The sequence below is a fragment of the Sorex fumeus genome, unplaced genomic scaffold, assembly GCF_029834395.1.
Source record: "Sorex fumeus unplaced genomic scaffold, SorFum_2.1 ptg000063l, whole genome shotgun sequence".
Lineage (NCBI taxonomy): Eukaryota > Metazoa > Chordata > Mammalia > Eulipotyphla > Soricidae > Sorex > Sorex fumeus.
The window spans coordinates 27,624,506-27,648,894 of NW_026606120.1; the positions used below are offsets into that span (position 1 = coordinate 27,624,506).

The 24,389-nt window shown below is 39.6% G+C and overlaps 1 pseudogene; it reads left to right on the top strand.

Annotated features, from left to right (window-relative positions):
• Positions 1-22,363, top strand: part of LOC130035184 (contactin-associated protein-like 3) — a 201,800-nt pseudogene extending 179,437 nt beyond the window's left edge.
• The last annotated feature ends 2,026 nt before the right edge of the window (positions 22,364-24,389 follow it).

The window sequence follows — 24,389 nt, forward strand, 5'->3', positions numbered from 1 at the left end:
TGTTGCTACTCCTGGTCTGGACATCCCAGTTGTATACATGTGCATTAGTTAAAACTTGAGATTAGGAAAATCCCATGAATGGATAATAAAAATACACAGTAACTGTAAATTCTATAATGACTTTTGGTCAGACAATGGACAAATATTATGATTTCTTATTTTATGGACAAAGGAAATATTACAAATTCTAGTTCTTTGCCAGGGCTCTTGTGAAGGTGACAAGGCACAAGTGGTGATGCATCTTAAGTGAAATCTCTAGTTGCAACTGTTGAAGATCCAGATTAAACTAAATCAGGAGTGTACTTTACCTCTTGATTGAGCTAGTTTAGGTTTTTAATCCCAGATTAAACAGATTAAACTAGTTTGGGAGATTCGTGACTTCTTGACTTGCTCTAGTGGTGGTTCTGTATTATAAAGGTGCCTTAAAGGTGGATAAAGACTTTCTTGATTCTTTGACCGAAAGGCAGCTAACATTTAGGCTCCTGTTTGAGGTCACTGTTCTAGTTCCATTCCTCTTTTGTGGAAACAGTGATGGATCAGTTTGCTCAGAAATGAAGATGGGAGCAACTATTTCCCATTTGGAATAGGAGACACTTGCAGCTACAGAAGTGCAGTTGTAGAATTCAGCATCTGGGTCCCAATATATGACTTTGACTAAATTTCTTGGTCATCTGTATTCCCTATTTTTTATGATGTAATTGAATTTTGTACTTCTATCTAAAACACTTACACAGTATAAGAAATGACAAAGAACTGGAAAACCACTGAAAGAAATAAACTGATCGCCTAGCATTCTGTAATGATAACAACAGCAATGCATATAGATATAATAAAATTCTTAAAAGGACAAAGATAAAAATCAAAGACCACATTTACCTTAGAGAACAGTGGAATGGACCTTCCTCCCTGGAGACTGTGCTCAACAAAATGACGTTGCTGAACATATTATAAGAAGTAAATTTACTATAACTGTTTAAATGGAGCTTTTAACATCCAAGTGGAGGAAATTTTATCCAAGTAGATGAGAACATTTTTATGAGAAGAGTTCCTTTTTTAAAATTTATCATTGAGCTCTTTGGGTGCCCTAATGCTAGTTATATTTGAGAAGACTTTTAATAGATTATTTCCAGTAATCCATGAGACCACCCAGAGCCACACTTAGAAAATATGCAGTCTCTGAGTGGAATTTTGGTTTTGTCTACCCCCGGGAGCTGATTTCTTTCTCAATGCCAGAAGAAATGTCTAGATGTACTTTCCTCCAAGTCATTACGACAGGCACGTTCAATGAACAAAATAAATAAAGACACAATTTCCTATCATCAGTGACTCCACTGTCTGTGAGGAGAAAGGAGGCATGTCCAGAAGTTTCCATGATTCAAGATAGAAAATTGTTATCACTAAGTGTAAAATTGAAAAAAATTTTATCAAGACAATAAAGAAGTATGTGGTTAACTATGAAAAGTGATTTAACCACATTTTTGAAGGAGATCATTTTAATTAAAAAGTAAAATGATAAAGTTCATTATATACATTTGAATTTTCCTACAAGTTTAAATATAGAAGGTATTAGCACAGAATTTGAAATATTAATGACATGGTTCAAGAGTAATATGTTAAGAACTATCTTTTTCAGCTAGAAGTTAAAGTTGAAATTCAAGTAAAATTTATAGCCTGTAGAAATTAACTCTAATAAAATTATACATATTCATTTCACCTGTGTCTAGGGGCATGCATCTTGATTAAAAGCTCATAAAATATTTCATGTTTTAGATGACTTTATGTTAGGGTGGTTTTTAATCTAATTTTGTTGCTACTTTTATATAAGTAACTACAAGAAGCCTATAGTTCTTTTGTTCACAATTAGAGTGCATAAAGAAAACTTCCTTTTATTAAATTATAGTAAAATACACCATCAGTCTTGGTAAAAAAAAAATGCATCAATTTCTCAAAGCAAATTATTGCAACTTTTTTCATGTTCACGGTCTGGTCACAGTCCTCCCATTGTTCATCGATTTGCTCGAGGGGGCCCAGTAACGTCTCCATCATGAGACTTGTTACTGTGTTTGGCATATCGAGTACATCACGGGTAGCGTGCACTTTTTTCTTGTAAGCTGTTTTCATCCACTCAGCTATCCATTTGCTAAAAATAACCATTTTATCTTTTTTCCTTATATGACCAATTTACTATTGTTATGTACTATGACTTTCCTTTGGAAAAAGATAATTATTGTCAAATCAATGTACTCTCTTTTTCCCTATTTTTAATCAGTTTTATTAGTGATGATTAATTAGGTTCTTTCTCAAGGTTCTATATAATAACAGCTTAATCCTAATTTAAATACAAATCATGGGCCCAGACCCAACCTCAGGGCCTTGCAAGACCCCAGCTCCAGCAGAGGCAAATGTGGAGCACTGCCAATAGATGGCGCCCAGAAACGTCAGGAGCACCGCAGAGGGTATTAGATGACAGCAATGACAGCAGCAGGGACATAAGCGGCCCCTCCCACCCACAGGTATGGCAGCATGCTTTGTGTAGCCTCCGAGCGGCAGCTTATTTCCCCCTTTCCCAGCACATTGGACTCACAGCTAAACCTCCATTTCCTTATTCTAAAGTGGACATCCTGACTATCCCAAACACATTAGGCTATAGACCACTGGCCTAGTCCAATCAAAGTATACTGAAACAGCCACCTCCATCAACCAAGCTCATCCAGAATCCTTTCTCAAAGCAAGAAAAGAATACTGATAGTGAACAGGAAGGTCCCACCTCCATACCACCACAACAACTTGAAGAAACAATCCCCACCATGGGGAGAGGATGAAGAAGAGTCCAGAGTGCTCAACAGGAATTACCCACAAATAGGATGTCTCCGAAAAAGAATTCAGAGATGAAATGTTGAGGACGTTCAACGAACTCAAAGAAAAGGTGGAACATACATTCAGCAAGTTAAAGGAGGACATGAAACGAATAATGGAATGGACAGCCAATAAAACTCAGGAAGAAATGAGAGAAGAAGTAAAAAAGCTGCAAATAGAAATGTCACAAATAAAAGCATCGGTAGATGAAATAAAAAACTCAGTGGGTGCCCTCAACAGTAGAATGACTACAGCTGAAGACAGAATAAGTAAGCTTGAAGATGAGCAGCAGAAAGCTTACAGGCAATAACAAGCAATGGGAAAAGACCTCAAAATAGCTTTAGGATGAATCAGAGTCCTAGGGAATGAAATCAAGAGGAACAACACGAGAATCATTGGAGTACGAGAAGGACAGGGAGGCAAACCCAATGAAAAAGCCACAGTTAAAGATATCATCACCGAGAACTTCCCAGAGCTGGAGAATGCAGGCATCAGATCCAAGGAGGCAGAAGTGTGCCAGCTAAAAGAAACCTAATAAAAAGTCATATCATAGTCAGAATGATGGATGCCATGGGTAGAGACATAATAATGCAAGCAGCAAGGTCAAAGAAGGAAATCACATACAAAGAATCACACCTTAGATTTACAGAAGTCCTATCAGAGGAAACCCTTCAAGCCCAAAGATAATGGTGGTATGTAGTGAAGAAAATCAATGAAATTAACACCTCAACAAGAATAATTTATCCAGCTAAACTTTCACTCAAACTTGAAGGAACTATACACTATTTCATGGATAAACAATAGCTCAGGAACTTTATAGATTCAAAACCAAACTTAAAACAAGGACTAAAAGGGCAAGAAAAAAAATCCTACAAGCACAACATCGACAGAAAGATGGCACAAGACCCTATGCCAATAATATCTCTCAATGCCAATGGTATACATGCACCAATTAAGAGACACAGGTGGCAAAATGGATTCAGAAACTGAATCCAACATTTTTCTGCCTACAAGAAGCACATTGGAACAGTCAGAGCAAACATAGTCTCTACTTCAAAGGATGGAAAACAATCCTGCAAGCAAACAACTCCCTCAGAAAAGCCGGGGTGGCTATCCTAATATCTTACAACATTGATTTCAGGTGGAAAAGATTAGAAGGGACAGAGAAGACCATTTTTTGGATAATCAATAGATATGTACAGCAGGAAGAAATCACACTCCTAAATGTATATGCACCTAATGAGGGACCAGCTAAATACGTAAAACAACTGCTAAAGGATTTTAATAAGGACATTACTAGCAACACAATAGTAGTTGGAGACTTCAACACCATCTTAGCACATCTAGATAGTTGAAGAAGATTAAAACTCAGCAAGGAAACACTGACTTTGGGGGAAGAAATAGAAGAGAGAGGGCTGGTAGATCTATACAGGGCTTTACATCCCAAAGAGAGAGAATACACATTTCTTTCCAGTGCACATGGAACATTCTCCAAAATAGACCACGTGCTGGGTCACAAAACAATACCTCAATAGAATCAGGAATATAGAAATTGTATCAACTATCTTTTTAGATCACGATGCATTGAAGAGAGAAGTTAATCACATATAAATGCAGAGAACCAAATCAAACACCTGGAAATTAAACAACTCAATTTTGAACAACAAGTGGGTCAGGAAGGAAATCAAGTAATAAATCAAAAGATAACTGGAAACAAATGAAAATGAAGACACGACTTACCAGAATTATGGGACAAAACTAAAGCTGTATTAAGGGGAAAATTTACAGTGCTGCAAGAGTTTCTTAGGAAGGAAGATAGAACCCACATAAATAACTTGACTTCATAGCTTAAGATCTTAGGAAAGGACCATAAAAAGTACCCCAAACCAGGCAGAAGGAAAGAATTAATGGATGGATTCACTAGCGAATTCTTCCAAACATTAAAAAAAATTTTTTTATTGATGAATCACCATGAGGTACAGTTACAGAATTACAAATTTTCGTGCTTGTGTTTCAGTTATACAATGCTTGAGTACGCATCCATCCACTAGTGCCCATTCTTCACCACCGATGATCCCAGTAGCCTTCCCACACACACCCCATGCGATTCCGCCCACCCCACATGGAATCTGTGGCAGAGCATTCCCTTTTGTTTTCTCACTCCTTTCACTGTTGTGGTTTACGATAGAGGTATTGAGTGGCCATCACGTTTGATCTATAGTCTGCTTTCAGCGCACATCTCCCATTCCAAGTGGGTCCTCCAACCACACTTTACCTCGTGTTCCATTCTCTATCTGAGCTGCCTTTACCTCCAGCATGTGAGGCCAACTTCCAAGCCATGGAGCAAAGCTTCTGGTACTTATCTCTACTATTCTTGAGTGCTAGTCTTCCATTCTGTTACTTTGTATTCCACAGATGAATGCAATCTATGTCTGTCTCTCTATTTTTGACTCATTCCACTTAGCATGATACTTTCCATGTTGATCCACTTATAGGCAAAGGTCATGATTTGATCTTTTCTAGCAGCTACATAGTATTCCATTGTGTAGATATACCAAAGTTTCTTTAACTAGTCATCTGTTCTTGGGTACTCAGGTTTTTTCCAGGTTCTGGCTATTGTAAACAGTGCTGCAATGAACATTCGAGTGTAGATGTCATTTTGACTATATTTTTTTGCCTCTCCAGAATATATTCCCAGGGGTGATATTGCTGGGTCAAATGAGAGCTCAATTTCTTATTTTTTGAGAATCATCCATACTGTTTTCTGAAATGGCTGAACCAGTCAGCATTCCCACCAGCAGTGTATAGGGTCCCTTTTTCCCCAGTTCCATGCCAACACTGGAAAGAAATGCAATGAGATGTTTATATAGTTGACACTTAAATAAGGCAGAGTTCAGAAGGAATGTTATACCCTGCATTTGAATACTTGAGTATAATTTTTATTAACACCAAAGTGCTGTTCTAGACGTGGTATGGGCCATAAACCATGACAATAATATACACAGTCAGTGAAGATATTTTGTATGTTTTATTATATACGTGGACTGGAGCGATAGCAGAGCGGTAGCGTGTTTGCCTTGCACGCAGCCAACACGGCCGACCTGAGTTTGATTCCTCCACCCTCTCAGAGAGCCCGGCAAGCTACCGAGAGTATCTCGCCTGCATGGCAACGCCTGGCAAGCTCCCCGTGATGTATTCGATATGCCAAACACAGTAACAAGAAGTCTCACGATGGAGACATTACTGGGCCCACTCGAGCATATCGATTAACAACGGGATGACCATGATTATATACATATTGTATTCATTTAAAAAGAAGTGAGAAAGAAAATGCTATTAAGAAATTCATCACTTGATCACTTGGTCACTTGATTTCCTGTTAATCATTGATTTGCTTGGGCGGACGCCAGTAACGTCTCCATTTTTCTCTGTCACGTGCTAGTGTAGCCCAATGGTGTCTGCTCATTCCAGGAACACGAAGAGCCTCAAAGCAATTGTTCAGGATTTTGACGAAGAAGTCTGACCATCTTGTAGATAGGTGGCCACACGGTCTTTTGACGTCCCGTGGAATCTAGTCGATAATGCCTCTAGTCCAGCAGTCATCTCCAAATTTCATTACGTATCCAGCCCACCTGATTTTCGATGCCTTGGCAAACAAGACAGCATCCCTGATTCTTGATTGTCCACGGAGGTCGGAACATCAGATTTTTTCTGTCATTTGAGTGAAACATGATACTCCAAGCAAAGCTCTTTTGATTCCTCTTAGGGAGACGTGCATAGCATTCTCATCCTGTTTTTGTAGGGACCAGGTATCTGAGGTGTATGTTAATGCAGGAAGAACAGTGGAATCAAGAGATGTGCATGGAGCCAGAGGTTCTTCATCCCCGTAGCTATTTCTTAAACGCTCTGAAGGCGTTCAAAGCCACTCTCTTTCTTTGTGCAACTCAGGTGCCAGGTCATTCATCATGTTGAGTTCTCGACCTAGGTACACATAACTGTTGCATTCAGAGATGTTCATTCCCTTGAGAGCGAATGGAACATCAGGAACGAGTCCATTTCTCATAAACATTGTCTTATGAGATTCAGCTGTATTCCAACCTTTCCACATTCACAGTCGAAGTTGACCAGCATTTGTGCTGCTTGGCTAATGTTTGATGTTATTAGAATGATGTCATCATCGAAGCGGAGATGGTGTAGTTGCTTACTGTCTATCTTCACTGCCATTCCTTGCCATTCCAGTCATTGCATGATGTTCTCGAGGGTGGCACTGAAGAGTTTCAGTAAAATGGTATCACCCTGCCGAACCCCTCTTTTGACATGGATGATCACTGTCTTGTACAATGGAGAGATCTTGGTAGTGAATCCATAAAACATCTCATGGAGGATCATGATGTATTGAGTGAGTTTGAATGCCCTGTTTAGCTAGGGCTTCGACGACCACTTAAGTCTCAACAAAATCAAAGTCCTTCTTTAAATCAATGAACGTTAGACAGAGCGGTATTTGAACTCCTGAAAGACCTCAATGGGCTTGGTTATCATGTGAATGTGGTCAATCGTGCTGAATCCTTTGTGGAACCCGGCTTGCTTGCATAGTTGTCCTTCATCTAGTGTTCTGCCAATCCTATTCAGGATGACTCGAGTGAACAGATTGCAGACCACAGACAACAGGCAGATCAGGCGATAGTTGCCAATGTCATGGATGTCTCCCTTCTTGTATAGTAAAACAGTCCTGCTGCTTTTCCATTGGGCTAGAACCTTGCATTCAGACATGTAGCATGTGAAAAGCCGAGCCAGTGTATCAATGAGTACTGACTGCAGGTTCTTCAGGTGTTTGGGTCTGACATTGTCTGGGCCAGGTGCTGTTTGCTTCTTTACCAACAAAATGGTGTGTCAGGTTTCAGAAGGGAAAACCTTGGGAACAACATATCCATCCTGTGGAATTTTTTATGTGTGCAGATGGATGTGGCTATCGAAGAGATCCGAGTAGAAGTCATAGATGATCTTCTCCATTGCCCTTTTGGAAGATGTGATAGATCCATCAGGACGTCGGAGGGCAGTCATCTTGGTCTAGTAGTTGGCGAAGTACAGTCGGACGTTGTGAATGCTTTTCCTATCTTCTGCCACATGAGGCAGCACTGCTATTCCTCTCTTTGAGGTTTTCCTTTATCGCTTCTCTACACTGCTTTGCGAGCTCAGACATTCGCTTGCGGTTACCTGAGGCTTGTGTCAAGCCATGGTGGCAAATGAGCTCAAGAGTTTTTGAAGACAGGCATCTTTTTCTAGCTATCTCTGTCTGGGTGTTCCTTGAACAATCATGGAGATGCTGAACCAGTCGATCGTATTCTTTGTCAATGTTGTCAAAGGTGGTATCTTCCCATGTTGCCCCAATAGTGCCAAAGAGCTCCCAGTTCGTGGTCTTTCTGGGAATTCTCTTCTTAAACTTTGTAGCCCTTTCTCCCCACTCTGTGAAGCAGAATTTTGCACAAAGGAGATGGTGGTTTGATCCCCTTTGGAATTTTGGGACAACAGTGACATCGGTCAGGCAAGACCATTGATTGAATATGATGTGGTCAATTTCGTTTTAGAACCATCCACCAGGAGACTCCCAGTTGGTGGTCTTTCTGGGAGTTCTCTTCTTAAACTTTAAAGTTTAGATTCGGCCTTCTGGAACTCTGAGTTACCATGGATGATGAACTCAGACAGTCACTCTCCCTGTGCATTCCATTCTAGGCCATGGGTCTTGATGTGGAGTTCTTCGGCTGATCTTCTCGATCTTATCTTGCCATTAAAATCATGACAATGATCTTGTAGAAGGTGTGGTCTTCTTTATAGAAATTCTCCAGCTCCATGTAGAACTTCTCAATTTCTCCTTCATCATAATCGGATGTTGGTGCATAGACAATGAAGATAAAAACTGCCAGCAGTGAGCCACATCTATTCAACTGTAATCATCTGATTTGGGTTGTTAGGCATTTGAATAAATCAATGCTCATGGCCAAGTTCATGTTTACAAGGACACTGACGCCTCCGATGCCTCTTTTGTCGCATGTTCTGAGGAACAGTTTTTCTCCAGTGTCGAAAATAGCGTGATGTGATTGATGTCTTCTTGTCTCAGTCAGACCAATGATGTCATACTTGATCTTTTGTGCTTGTACCATCAGGTCCTCAATGGATGCATCTGATGCCAGTGTATGTGCATTGAATGTACATTCATTTTCGTCTTTTTTGTTTTGGCAGCCTAGTTTGGCCTAGAGATTTTATCAGCCTCTCCTTCCTCATCTTTCTCAACGCTGCCATATTGGTGACTCCTTCAATGTCAGGGGAATGAGACCCATTGTAATTACTGGTTTTGGCATATCGAATTTCTTATTTGATAAGAAATTTATAATAAAGGTAAAATACATTCTGAGTAATCTACTGTATTTTTAATACTGTAAACTTTCACCTACTTCCACAATAAGGTAAAGGTAAAGCTAAAGGCCCTCCCGTTGATCATTGATTTGCTCGAGCAGGCCCAGTAACGTCTCCATTGGAGACTTTGTTGTTACTGTGTCTGGCATATCGAATACTCAGGTAGCTTGCCGGGCTCTCCGAGAGGGGCGGAGGAATCGAACTCGGGTCGGCCATGTTGGCCGCTTGTAAGGTGAACACCCTACCTGCTGTGCTATCGCTCCAGCCCACTAGTCTGTACAAAATTGACATGTGCAGTGCCCATGTTGTTCAAAGTTCCACTGTATTTCAAATCAGGATAGTCATATGACTAAATCTTATGGGGTCAATTTTCTGCATGGATACATTATTTTCATATACAATTGAAATTCTCTAGATGTGAAATATATTAATAAGTAATTTATGAAAATCAGTTCCTAAAATCTGTGTGAAGAGAGTAGATATTAAAAACTTCATTGACTTCTTGTGGCATATGTTCATCTTTGTTATGCTTTGTCTCAGAAGTCAGAGGGAAATTTCCAAAAGGAAAATTGTAGAGTGGTAAGATGCAGAACTCAGAAATTTCAGGAAAAAATATAGATGTAAAAGTCTCAACAAGATATTAGTAAATTAAATTCAGTAACATAAAACAAATTGTGTGCTGTGACCAAATAGGATTTATCCCAGGAATTTAAAGTTGGTGCGTGCAACAGAGGCAAATCAGTGTAACATACCTTATTTTTAAAAAAGCAATTAAGCTTTCTTGACAAAAAGCACTGAACAAACTAGAAACAGAAGAAAATTCCTACCAACCCACTCACCACAGAATCATACTCCATGATTGAGGCTGTATCCCTTAAGTTCTGAGATGCTGTAGACTGATGCTAAGTAAATTTAGTCAAATAGATAAAATAAAATCCTAGAAACATTTCTAGACATATTTCTCTGAAGATTTAATATAGCTGAAAATATCTGTTGTAGATTTTCTCTTTTTTGAGGGTTTTTTTTTGGTACCTAATATTTAGAGAGGGTAGCACTGCACTGCACTGCACTGTCCTCCCATCGTTCATCCATTTGCTCATATGGACTCAGTAACCTCTCCATTGTGAGACTTGTTATTACTGTGTTTGGCATATCGAATATGGGTAGTTTGCTAGGCTTTACCATGCTGGCAAGATAATCTCGGTAGCAGGCCAGACTCTCCAAGAGGGGTGGAAGAATCGAACCCTGGTCAGCCATGTGCAAGGCAAACGCCCTACCCGCTATGCTATGGCTCCAGCCCATCCAGAATGGGCAAATCCATGAAAACATTGGATTTTTATTCTAATGTATGAATACATCAGTTATGGAACCAAATTTGATGACAAGAGAAAAGAAACTGGAGGGCATAAGCTTTAAGGCCACGAATATAAGGGAGGCACAGCTTTTGGGGCATGGGGCAGAGGGTGGATAAACAAATTCCTTGCATATGAGTAAGATTATTCTGTGTCTGCTCCTCTCCTCTGACTCATTTCACTCAGTAAGATATTCTCCAGATCTATCCATGTTGCAGCAGATTGCATGACTTCATCTTTCCTTCAGGTAGAGATGACCATATTCTAGCTGGAGGTATATATTTACAGCAGATAGGGCACTTACCTTGCATGCAGCCAATCCAGGTTTGGTCACCGACATCTCAAAACTCACCTGAAGTGATCCCTGAGTGCAGAGCCAGGAGTATGTCCTGAGCTTCTGAGGACTGCTGGGCATGAACTCTCCCCGCACCCTCCCCCCAAAAAAGAAGAGATGTCTGGGTAAAGAATGCTATTTCACTTCTTTCCGACTCTTCAAATTTGAGTGTTGGAAAGATAAACTGAGAAGGTTTGCAAAGTAGTCATTTGCTAATTATGTCTTTTATTTAAAATAAAGGAAATTTACTGTTTTATCAACTCTAAAATAGTAGGGCAAGGTTTATATTTATAGGCCAGAGAGATAATACAGGAGTAAGGAGTCACCCTCTTACTGGGGTTAGATGTGGCCAACCCTAGTTCAATCTCTCTCACCACATATGGTCCCCTGAGCATTGCCCAGAGTGATCCCTGAGCACAGAGCTATAGGAATAAGCCCTGAGAAAAGCTGGGTATGACAAAATCTAAACATTTTATACTCAGTTTACTCCATTAAAAAGTATTTTGAGCCTGTATCTGTGCTGGTGCATGTAATGGTAACTCATTCTTTTGCAGCTTTTTTATTGCATGAAATGTATCACAATGTCTATATTTTTATGTTGATGGGTAGTTTGATGGGCAGTTTAGGGCAGTTAACTTCCTTATTATTATATTTTTGCCTCAATGTTTTTCAATTACTCCTATGAATAAACTATGCATCCTTGAATAACTTAATGCTACTTTCAATTACCTACTACTACTTTGAATGCATCCTAAACTATATAAAAATCCTAAAATATTTCATTTACATTTTACTTGTTCACCTTCTTTTTGGCCATTGTCATAAATTGTGTTTTACTTTTATACATTTTTTCACATTATTTTTGCCCTTGTTTTAAAGTCTCCATTTACTTTTTTTTTTCTTAATATGCCTGTATTTTCAAGTTTTGGTGAATTCAATTATGACAACAAATCCTTTGTCATCTTGAGGTATACATTTTTAAATGCATGAATAATTCTAATATCTCCCCTCCACCACTTTAATTTTATTTCCTTTCACTTTAAACAGTCAAACAAATTGAGTTGAAAGGAAGGATCCTTAGTGATGATTTTCAGAAGGCAAGTAGTAGGAAAGATGGATGATACTCAATATATTTTTTAATAACACTTTATTTATTCTGATGCTGAGTTTGTATGGATCTGGTTCTGGTGAATGACAACTTTGATCAGAAAAATTAGGTTTGACAATAAAAAGGCATTTGGAAATAAATATAGAAACCTAACATGCATAATAGAAGATCTAAGAAGAAAACTAGAAGAAAGACAATTATTAGATATACTTACAGGCCCATTTTTTTTGAGCTAAGAAATTTAAGAGACATAAATCCACTTATGAATTCATGAGAAAAGACACATTTCTGGGACAAATCTTGAAACATTTCTGAAAGCACAGATAAATTTCAAAAAAAATCACAGAGAAAAATTTCCAAAATTTTCTGAACAAAAGTTACAGTGACAGGGGCTGGAGCAATAGCACAGCAGGTAGGGCATTTGCCTTGCACGCGGCCGACCCGGGTTCGATTCCCAGCATCCCATATAGTCCCCCACCACCAGGAGAGATTACTGAGTGCAAAGCCAGGAGTAACCCCTGAGCATTGCCGGGTGTCACCCAAAAAACAAATAAAATAAGATAAAATAAAGTTACAGTGACAAATAATGTTTTTGTAATCATCATTCAATTTTTCATTTGTGAAAGAAAGAGACAATGATTAAATAATTATTCTTCTGGAGAAGGAAGAGTGAAGTATTACTCAAGCACTGAATATATACTTTGTCTAAAATGATTAAAACTATATTTTGAACAGTAGGATTCAGATTAAATATTAATCTTGTATTCTGAGAAAAAAGTGGACACAGTTTCTCCAATCAAAAAATAAACTATAGGTGCCAGAGAGATAATAAGATGCTTGTGTTTAATGTGGCCAACCTGAGATTAATCCCCTGAGTTAAATTCTCAGTGTCCTTTGAACACTGCCAGGACTGAGTAACCCCTGAGCACAGAGTCAGCAGTAAACCCTGAGCACCATCGGGTATGCCTTGCAAGAAAAGAAAGAACCACAAAGTTGATTTCAAGATGGAAACTGTGAACATTAAGTTTTTTGATGTGACTTGTTGCCATACATGCATGTAAGCATGAGCATGTTCACAGCTCAGGGGTACTTTTTGTGCTGACGTAAATCCATGTACATGAACCCTTAAACGTTCATATGTCTAAAACACAAATTCCTGAAATAGAGGAAAATATAATGCAATATGTCGCAGAACCAACATCCTGTAGTAACGGCACTACCTACAGAGATGTAGGTTGGTGGTCTTTAAAAAGTAAATTTCACTAAATTATTATTTATTAAGACAAGTGGGCTGAAGCAATAGCACAGCGGATAGGGCATTTTCCTTGCACATGACTGACCCTGGTTCGATTCCTCCATCCCTCTTGGAGAACCTAGCAAGCTACCAAGAGTATCCTGTCCGCACAGCAGAGCTGGCAAGCTTCCTGTTATGCCAAAAACAGTAACAACAAGTCTCAAAATGGAGGTGTTATTGGTGCCTGCTTGAACAAATTGATGAACAAAGGGAGGACAGTGCTAAAATACTATCAAGACAAGTAATTCACTCTGTTACCTCAGCATTTGTTGTATTCATGTCTATATTTGATCAGGAAAATAAGCTTTCCCTAAAACTCTCTTTTGAGACTAGATTTTAATTGGTTTTCTTCTTCCTCTTCTTTAGTATTTTAGACTTGCAAAACTTCTGTATTGCTATTATTTTTGAAATTTATTTCTTCCTGGTAGTCTGTCAAGTTTATAACAGTAAAGATGTCCTTGTTTAAGAAATATATGTATTGTCTGAATGTAAAATTTTAAAAATAGATTTCTAAAGAATTATTATAATTTATAATCATTTAGTTGATTTGAACCAGAATTATTTTATATTAGTTTGAAATCTATCTAAATATAATCAATTTAATAAAAAAATTTCAGAGCAATGTTTATCATTATAATAGAAATATATGATCATTATCCTGCACTAATTTTAGTTGTTTTTGGAGATGCTTTACGTGGTCAGCACTTATGCTTGCAACATTAAAATTATCACTGAACAGAATGTGTAAGCCCATTTGACTTTCAGCACATTTGCCTTAAATGTGTCTTAAAGTTAGATTATTTTTTTCAAACAACAGAACATAATGAAATTTTCCAAGTCAGAAGAAATATGGATATCAAATATTTGCCTTTCAAGAACAAGAATGAAATAATTAGATGAGTTCAATAGGAATGAATGTTACATTTATAATATGATTTAAGAAATTCAATCCGTGAGTTTGTAGTATGCAATAATTTACTCCTTCCTTCTTTGTTATAGGAATTAAATTGATATAAGATAGATTACCTTGATTTAAAAAAAATAATGTGTACTAGATTCCTCGTTAGGAAAATGAAGATGGCAAAGCAGATAGGCCCACCTGTTAGTATATTAAGTTGAACAAAATGTAGTGATTACAAAAGAGTAGCTGAAATATATTGTAAAGAAGATAAGAGTTTGTATGACACAGTTTGCTTCTCCAGACATTCTGAACTTGAATCTCCAGCTCTGGTGGTAATGTTCCTTTCTTGCTAGTTTGGAGAGCAAAGTTTCCACATAGAAGTTTCATCTTCTGGTATCAAGAAGAAAAAGGAGGCCTGAATAACCTTTGCGAAACAGCTGTTCTTCCAATGCCTCTACCTCAGCATAATCCTAATGGCAAAGTGCTGTGTTTAAGGGTTCTGCCACCCTTCAGCAATGTATTCAGTACATTGGACCTACTTTAGTGACAATGAGGGCACCTCTGATTATGATCATGTTCAATTAAATTCAGCTGGTAGGGCATTTGCCTTGCACATGGCCAACCTGGCAAACCCAGGTTCAATTCCTCTACCCCTCTCAGAGTGCCCGGCAAGCTATCAAGAGCATCTTGCCAGCACGGCAAAACCTGGCAAGCTACCATGACATATTCAATATGCCTAACACAGTAACAACAGATTTCAAAATGGAGACATTACTGGGCCCGCTCGAGCAAATCAATGAACAATGGGAGGACAGTGACAGTGACAGCTAAGACAAAGGTGCTGGAGCGATAGCACAGCGGTAGGGTGTTTGCCTTGCAAGCGGCTGGACTGGACCAGCCGGCTTTGATTCCTCTGCCCCTCTCGAGAGCCTGGCAAGCTACTGAGAGTATCTCGCCCACATGGCCAAGCCTGGCAAGCTATCCGTGACGTATTAGATATGCCAAAACCAGTAACAACAAGTTTCACAATGGAGACATTACTGGGCCGGCTTGAGCAAATCGATGAGAACAACTAGAGGACAGTGACAGTGACAGTAAAGACAAAGTGAAGACTTTAGTGCTTTTATTTATTTTTTGCTTCAGCTATTGCATACCATTTATTAATATGAGGTGGTTCCCCACATTGCATTAAAAGTGGCTTGAGGGTAGTCCCTAGCACCCCAAAACCAAAAAGAAAGGAAAATCAAAGCAAAAAGGGAAAAAGACTTCAATAGCAAAATTGTCCCCCAAAGATTAGGCGGTCTAAGTTTCTGCACTGAATCTAATGTATATATTATATGTACGATGTAAGTCAGACATGTATATAATGTATGTATGGTGTATATCAGACATGCATATATTGTATTGTGATGTACATCAGACATACATATATGGCATATAAGTAAGCCAAGAACTATCAATGCTCTGGGGGGACAGGAATAAAACACAGCATCCACCGTGAAGACAGATGATTTGAGAAGAGTAGGTCCTGTCGCCCAAGCACTGTGAGGTTGGGCCATGTGGACAGTCCTGAATTCTGTGTTCACAGGCCTGTTGGCTTTCCTGGGGATGGGAGCCATAGTCCTGTCACCCCCAAACACAGTACGCTCACTGTCCAGTACCTAGATTATGGGCCACACGTCCTGATCAAATTATTTGAATGATGACTTTTAAAGAACCAAGCGGCAAGGCCAGAGAGGGAGTGTAGCAGGTGAGTCACTTGGCTTGCATGCAGCCAATCAGGTTTGATCCTGAGATCTCATCTGATCCCTGAGCCCAGAACCAGGAGTAAGCTTGAAGCAGTAGCAGGAGTAAGCGCTGAGCACTGTCAGGAGCAATCTCTGAGAACTCCCAGGAGTAATCCCTGAGCACAACGCCAAATTACTCTTCAGCTCTGCCAAGATGGATGCCCGAACACAGAGCCAGGAATAAGCGGTGATCACCGTGGAATGTGGCTCCAAGAGCCGAGCACAGCTAGCTGTGAACGCCCTCCACCACACCCCAATCAAAACAAAATAAAACTAACAAAGGAAAAGTGGCAGAGGAACCGTTCTGGCGTCCCTGAGCTTGCAGGCGGGAGCTGCAGTGCCTCTCCTTAATCTGGTTGCTCACCGGTCCCAAGGAGAACGGGCAGAGGCTGCGGGGCGACCTAATGCCCGCGGTGCAGGTGCACGCTGTCCCTCCTCCGTGCCCGCGCGTCCTCGTGTCCCAGGCCCTGTTCCCTAAGGTCTCCCGCAACTCCTCTTGCAGACGCCCCCGGAGCAGACGCCGACACGCTCCGCGCGGGAAGAAGCGGCTTCACCGGCTGCCTGTCGGCGGTGCGCTTCGGGCCAGCGGCTCCCCTGAAGGCGGCGCTACGCCCCGCAGCCCCTGCCCGGGTCAGGGTCCGAGGCCACGTGAGCGCAGTGTCCGGCTGTGCTGGGCGCTCGGGGTCCGGCGCCCCTGCACGCCAGGCCACCCCGCTCGCCGGCGGTGCAGGTGCGTACCCTCCGCCCAGGTGCATGGGCCACGCGCGGTCGGCCTGTAGCCCCCGGGCTCTGTCCCTCCGCACCTTCCTGACCGCTCTGTAGCCTCGCCTCCTCCTCTGCGTGGCTGTCCGCATCCTTTGCAGTGCTTCTGTTTTAAATGTGGGTTTCCCCCTCTCAGAAGCCCTCCTTTCCTCTCGACTCGGTCATTATCCCTTTTTCTGCTGTAGGTCATTCAGGAACCACAGATGAGGGAGAGCCCCTAGTTAATGCGGACAGACCCGATTCCGCGGTCATTGGAGGTAAGGAGGCCTAGAATGACCACGCCTCCCGTTGTTCCCCAAGTCAGAATAACCCTGCACCTAGCTGGGAAGAACGGGTCCCATCCTGCAAGGACCATAGCAGGCCATAAGGATTTGTTTGACGCAGGAATGTTATGTAGCAACCCAGCTCCTCTGGACATGCTAGAAGAAGGAAATCTTTCTTTTTTAAAGATTGTGTTAAAATGACATGGTTTCCAAAGATATTCATAGTTGATTTTTAGACAAGCAGGGTTCCAGTATGGCCCTATCCCCATGCCCCCACCAGAATCCCCTTCCCTCACCAGTGTCCCCAGGTTACCTACAGATGGCCTCCTTGCCAGGCACATTGTTAGGCCGGGTTGTTGTAGTTTGGATCTCATGTTTTCAGACTCGTTGGGTGTGTGGTTTGTCTATAGAGCAATACCACTTCTCTGCATCACTGGTGTATCAGAGGCCCTCAGCCTTGCCTTCGCCTGAAGATCCTAATGAAGGATACTGAAAGACACTAAAATAAGGAGCATGGTTGCATTTGCAAGTTGCCATTTATATTTAAATATTTCTCAGCATGTATTTTTTAAGAGGTATTTATTTTTATTTGTTTGATTTGACATAGAGTCTTACACATCTCAGTCTATTGACCTAAAACATTTTGAAATTAGATTAAAACTAAAGTATATATCAAGACAAAGAGCTAAACTATGCGAGCAGCAATTTTCTTTCTTTTTTGTTTTTTTGGGTCACACCTGATGATGCTCAGGGATTACTCCTGGCTCTCCACTCACAAATTACTCTGGCAGTATTCAGGGGACCAAATGGGATGCTGAGGATCAAACATAGGAAAGCCAAATGCAAGGCAAATACCCTACTCACCGTACTATCACTCAGGCCCCAAGTAGTAATTTTCTTAAGTGTGAAAATACGTAACTCGGACCAGGAATGTAGCTCAAGTGGTTATTCCTGGCATAGGCATGGCCTTGCATTCTATACCCTTTGCTGATCGCAAGGGTGTTGTTTGGTGGCCACAGGCGGAAAGCAAAAAGCTGGTTGGCCCTCACCAATGCAGCAAGAATCACTAGGATTGTGGGACTGGCCCCACCTGTAATTCCTTTTCAGCTGGGTTTGATATCTCACACACATACATATAGTACATATAAATATATTGTCCTGGATTCATTTTATATTAGGTTATGTATATTTGAAGAAGTAAAAACTCAATGTAAATATATAAATATGTTCTTGAAATAGACTTTTCTCTGGTCTGAAAAATAAATATTCAATTTTCCTTCAATTCTCCCTACTTACCATACAAAGAACACATACACTCTTTTAAGGACATTACTGAAATGCTAGTTCCTTATAAACTCTGCTGAGTAGGAAGTAAATTGTTCTCCATTTGATAGCTGTTCACAGTAAGATAATTGCGCCCAGGCTGGGTCATCTGGCTGAGTGGCCACTGTTTAGCCAGACTGGACACCAGCTCAGAATGGATCTCCTCATTTTGCTTACTTTCTTCTGGACACCAATATTTTCCCCAAAATTGGCATAGTATTCAGACTTTTTTTAATGTGTTAGCAAATATATGCGGGAATGTTCATGTTTTGATTCCTATATCAACATCTTTTATTTTTTGCAGTGAGTGTAGTATGGAATCCCAATTACATAATTCTAAGAATAAAAAGTATCTTACTTATAATGTACACTTCAAGGGATTCCTTTCATGTTAAAATCTGAATTAAACCTTGAAACATTGTTTACTTGTTCATTTGGTTTTGGGGTCACACAGCAGTGCTGAGGATGAATTCCTGGCTCCAAACTCTGGGATCGTTCTTGGCAGGGCTCAGGAGACTATATGGAAATGTGGGATTCAAATCTGGTTTGGCTACGTGCAGGCAAGTGCCCAACCTATTGCATTATCTCTCTGAACCTCTAGTTGATTTGTAAAGAAATGACTCGACTATAATGTAAAAGCCAATTTAAGACAATGTGATTTGTGTCTTCAGAATAGTAATCCAAGATGATAAAGTTGCACAATATCCTCAGAGTTGGTACCCACTTACTAGGAAGAACACAGATAGTAGTCAAATGTATGATAGAACAAAAGACATGGTCCCTAGAACTTCATTGCTTTTATCTAAATATCATTGGCTGGATATGAAACATTAAGTCTCACCAGTGTTGTTTCCCTGAGGAATCCTACTTGTATCTTGACAGACGGAATGAAGAATGAGATCAAGGAAGCTCTTGAGAATGTAACAACCCAGATCACTATTCCTGGGTCCTCTTGCTATCTGCCACACATCTGTGCAGTGGTGTCACGGATTGTTCCCTAGTGTCTTGGCTACTGAGATCATTTCCTTGTGAAATCCAAGTATTTGTGTAATTGCTAATAGATTCCACTTAATGCTTAAGGGATGTTATCAGTGAGTGGATTTTTCTACATTTTGCACGTTATTGTTTTCTCTCATTGAAAGGGAAGAATGGTATAGAAAATAAAATGTTACAGGAAAGAAGGATTAGCTTTAACTATCTTCAAACCTGGTAAATCAAAGAACACAAAGGATTACTAATATTGTATATGGGCAAATAAACTTGTCAAAAGCACATTACACTGGAGTTGCTGATAGGAAGGTAATGGAGGGAATCAGATGCATTTTTGCCAATTATCTCATCCTTTCCAGCTAGTGAATGAAGAAAGGTTATTTTAGAATCCTATTTAACCTCACAAAACAAACAAACTGATCAACCACGGCCAGAGAGACAGAACAGCAGATAGGATGTTTGCATTGTTCATGGCTGACCTGAATTTGATCCTTGGCATCCCAAATGGTCCCCCAAGCACTGCCAATAGTTTTCCCCAAACACAGAGTCAAAGTAAGCCCTGAGCACCATTGGTTGTATCCTCAAAACATGAAAAGTAGTCAATCATATACATAAAATCCTAGATGTTTTATTATATGGTGACAAGTGTATAATCAAGGAATCTTATAATTGTTATTGTTTTTTTTTTAAATAACACTGCAGTATCTCCATTTAAATGGAGTTTACCTAAAACATAGCCTACCCAAACTTCACCCAAAGAACTTTGGGTCTGTTGTATTCTACTTACATTGAAGTCTATTATTACATTACCATATACTATTTTAGGATAATATACTAAAGAAACTAAGTATATAATATAAATTTTGAATCATGTAGTTAAGCAGTAACATATTTTATAGTATTATGTCATTAACCTATGATTACTATCAAGCCTCATAAAAGTATGTTGACTAGAGCTTTTTTATATCTTGATTTGATATAGATTGAATATCCGTTCTATACCAATATGACATTTTCAGTTAGCAGTTAATGTTAATAGCTTGGAAATTTTAATATCACTAGTGCAGTTATAAGTGATTTTTTAAAAATAATACTTCTATCCAGGAATTCCACCCCAATATTCTCACTCTGCTGTGCAATTAATATTGAGGATCACTATCATAGCCAAGATTTTCAATTCATAAAAACATTTCCATTAAGATATGTCAAATAATTGACATATAACTATCAATATTTCTGCAAATAGACTATCATATTATCTATTATCTGTTGATGTATGATGAATTTTTACCCTTCTATCTATGTAATGCAACCCACATTTATTATATCACATTTTCTCTTGACTAGGAATTTGGTCATAGCTTAGCTGAATCTTCTGGTCAGTGACAGCATTAAGTATCATAAAGTTAGAAGGCTGAACAAATCAAAGTTTTAAAATCTAGATTTTATTTCTGGCTGCTGTCAAGAGCTTGCATTTGGCACTCCGAATCTTTCAGCCTCTCCTTGCCACATCCTTTCTCCCAGCATGAATATTTGCCACCTATCAGTCTTCAGAAGGAGAGTCTCCAGTGAGACAATGCTAGAACACCATGTTAATGTATCTGGTAGTCACTGTCACTGTCACGGTCCTCCCGTTGTTCATCGATTTGCTCGAGCGGGCCCAGTAATGTCTCCATTGGAGACTTTGTTGTTACTGTGTCTGGCATATCGAATACGTCACAGGTAGCTTGCCAGGCTCCGCCGTGTGGGCGAGATACTCTCGGTAGCTTGCCGGGCTCTCTGAGAGGGGCGGAGGAATCGAACTCGGGTCGGCCATGTTGGCCGCGTGCAAGGCAAATGCCCTACCGCTGTGCTATTGCTCCTGTACATATAATGAAGTATATTACTTATGTGCTATATTTTATTCATTAGAGACAAGACATAAGCCCTGCATATAAGCAATAGAAGGGGAGAAAAATATTGGTCTCCATGGATACAGATCCATTAAGACACCCCTTGGCCTCATACAGATACAAGATACACATGTTATACTACAGCAGTTCCAATAGTACAGCACCAGTACTATTATGAGAATATTATGAGAATATTACATCATTTGCTCGAGCGGGCACAGTAACGTCTCCATTGGAGACTTTGTTGTTACTGTGTTTGGCATATCGAATATGTCACGGGGAGCTTGCCAGGCCTTTACCTTTTTTACCTTTATTCACATCATACTGGAACGATAGCACAGCGGTAGGGCGTTTGCCTTGCATGCAGCCAACATGGCAGACCGGAGTTTGATTCCTCCGCCCCTCTCGGAGAGCCCGGCAAGCTACCGGGAGTATTCCATATGCCAGACACAGTAACAACAAAGTCTCCAATGGGGACGTTAATGGACCCGCTCGAGCAAATTGACGAACAATGGGAGGGCCTTTACCTTTACCTTTACTTTTAAAATAACCAATGCCTGCTTGCTTGTTAGCACGAAGAATGAGCCTTCTCTAAAAAGTCACACTTTTGTATCTAAGGGTGAAGCATTAGTATAAATTAGTATAAATTCAATAATCATATGTCTTTTGGATAAAGGTTTAAAACTTTAGATACATCTAAAAGTATGGATTTACAAGTGAACTTAATTTTATATGACTTTGTTTTACTTTACTTTACTTTTTGTTTATGGATATATATGCTCATATAAATTATTATATAGATATAAGCACTTTGATATAAATTATGTTAAGACAGTCTATTTGATTTTTAAAATGTAGGTACTGAATTTGTATTTTTAACATTCTTCTCTTTCTAGGAGTGATAGCAGTTGTGATATTTATCTCGATCTGCCTCACTGGCATAGTGATATGTATTTACCAACAGAGATGGTCACATCAGAAAAATGAGACAAAAATTCCTCCGAATGGAGACAATGCTGAGACTGCTCTGAAAAGTGAGCCCAACCTGCAAAGTTCAGTCACTGAAAGCCAGAAAGAGTACTTCTTCTGATCTGCAGCCATGCTGTATTTATTGCAATGATGACTTGTCTTTCTTGTTCAACCAGAGCCCCTCTTGACCTTCTGGAATAGGTGGTGACAATAATGCCCACAGCTAGTCGGCATATAGATGCACTCTGCTCAGGGCTTGTTTATGATATGTGGAACAGGGACTTTGTGTACTCATTAATCACTCCTTGGCATTTTCTCAGAATTCTGACATGATGTTATAAAATTGAATTGTATTTTGCATAATGACCTTGGATTTTAAATAGAAGCATGGATTTACACTTAGTCTCTTAAAAATTTATCATTAAGGTTTATAACGGTCAGGGCTGGACTTGGAGTTTTATGCCATGTTCAAATCTGTGCTGTATTTTCTTCATCAATTACAGACTGACATCTTTACCCCAGTAAGTTCTTCTTAGATGACCTCACCTGTATTTCCATTGTTCTGTGAAACAGAGTCCTGTGGTCAAATATATATAAGAAAAAACTTGGGGGAGAAGCCTGTGCCAGCTAACCTTTTTTTATTAATGGTCTCTTTTAAATTAGTGTGGATATATCTAGTGGTGAAATGAGTATTGAATGTAAGCTATGAAATTTGTAGTTAGTAAAATGTGTAAGAATTTTGTTCTGTGATAATCTGCTTTTTGTCTTTTTAGTTAGCCTTGATAATCTTTGTAAATTACATTAACAATCACCCAATTCACTGTATCACTGTATCACTGTTATCCTCTTGTTCATCGATTTCCTCGAGCAAGCACCAGTAAAGTCTCCTTCGTCCTAGCCCTGAGATTTTAGAAAGTGCCACATTCCTGGCTCTTTCAGGGTCAAGGGAATGAGACTCATCATTGTTACTGGTTTTTGGCATATTGAATATGCCATGGGGAGTTTGCCAGACTCTGCTGTGCGGGCGAGATACTTTTGGTAGCCTGCCGTGTTCCCCAGAGTAAGAACTAGAAAATAAGGTGTCACACGACCGGGAATCACCCAATTATCTCATAAAATATTTTCTAACTAAACGTAGGCCCAGATATGAACCCATGCTGAACAGTGCACATATATCCTTTATTTCATCTGAGTACTAAATGTCTTTCCTTTATTTTACTTACTTACATTTTAGTGGGGCCATCCTGGCAGTGCTCATGGGCTGTTCCTTGCTCAGTTCTTGGGGTTGCTCCCTGAAGTGCTTGGGGGATTACGTGATGCTGGGGACTGAACCCAGTCATTCTGCATGTATTGTATGTTCTCCACCCTTTGAGCTGTCTCCAAATGTTCTTCCTTTAAATTTGATTTTGGTCACGGTCATGGTCCTCCCGTTGTTCATCGATTTGCTTGAGCGGGCCCAGTAGTGTCTCCTTCATAAGGCTTGTTGTTACTGTGTTTGGCATATTAAATTTGATTAGAAAATTTTTTTCCAAAGTCTTTTGATTCTTTTTCTGAGAGTTACTGCATAATCCTTTGACTTCTCATGACTGTCTTTTCATTTTCAAAGAAAAAATCATAGTTTGGTTTTATTTATTTGTTTGTTTTGTGACCCACTCAGCAGTACTAAGGGACAACTCCAAGCTCGGTGCTAAGGGGTTGCTCATGGTAGTGCTCAGGGAACAAACCCCAGGGCGTCCAACCTGTGCTCCAGTCCTTTAAAGTATCACAATAACCTTAAAAAGTCCCAATTTGAAACTAATGTTCCCTATTTAAATTTCTACATTTTCAATTTATATAGGCAAAAAGTTTCTTAGAAGTTTTCTTCTGGTAATTATTTGAAGTAACACTGAGAAGATGTGGATGATTCCCTTAGGAAAATTCAAATTAGAGGATCTATAATCCTACTCAATTATTTGGATTAAATTTCTAATATAGCACATAAAATTTCTAATATAGCACATAGCAACTACTTCATCTTCTGTTTAGAGATAGCCATATTAATATTGGGAACAAAAATTTTGTATTGACTATTGGAATTTTCCCGGTTAACTACTTTTAATGACAAATAATTGATAGAATGACTATTTAATTGGAGTTTCTTACTAGAA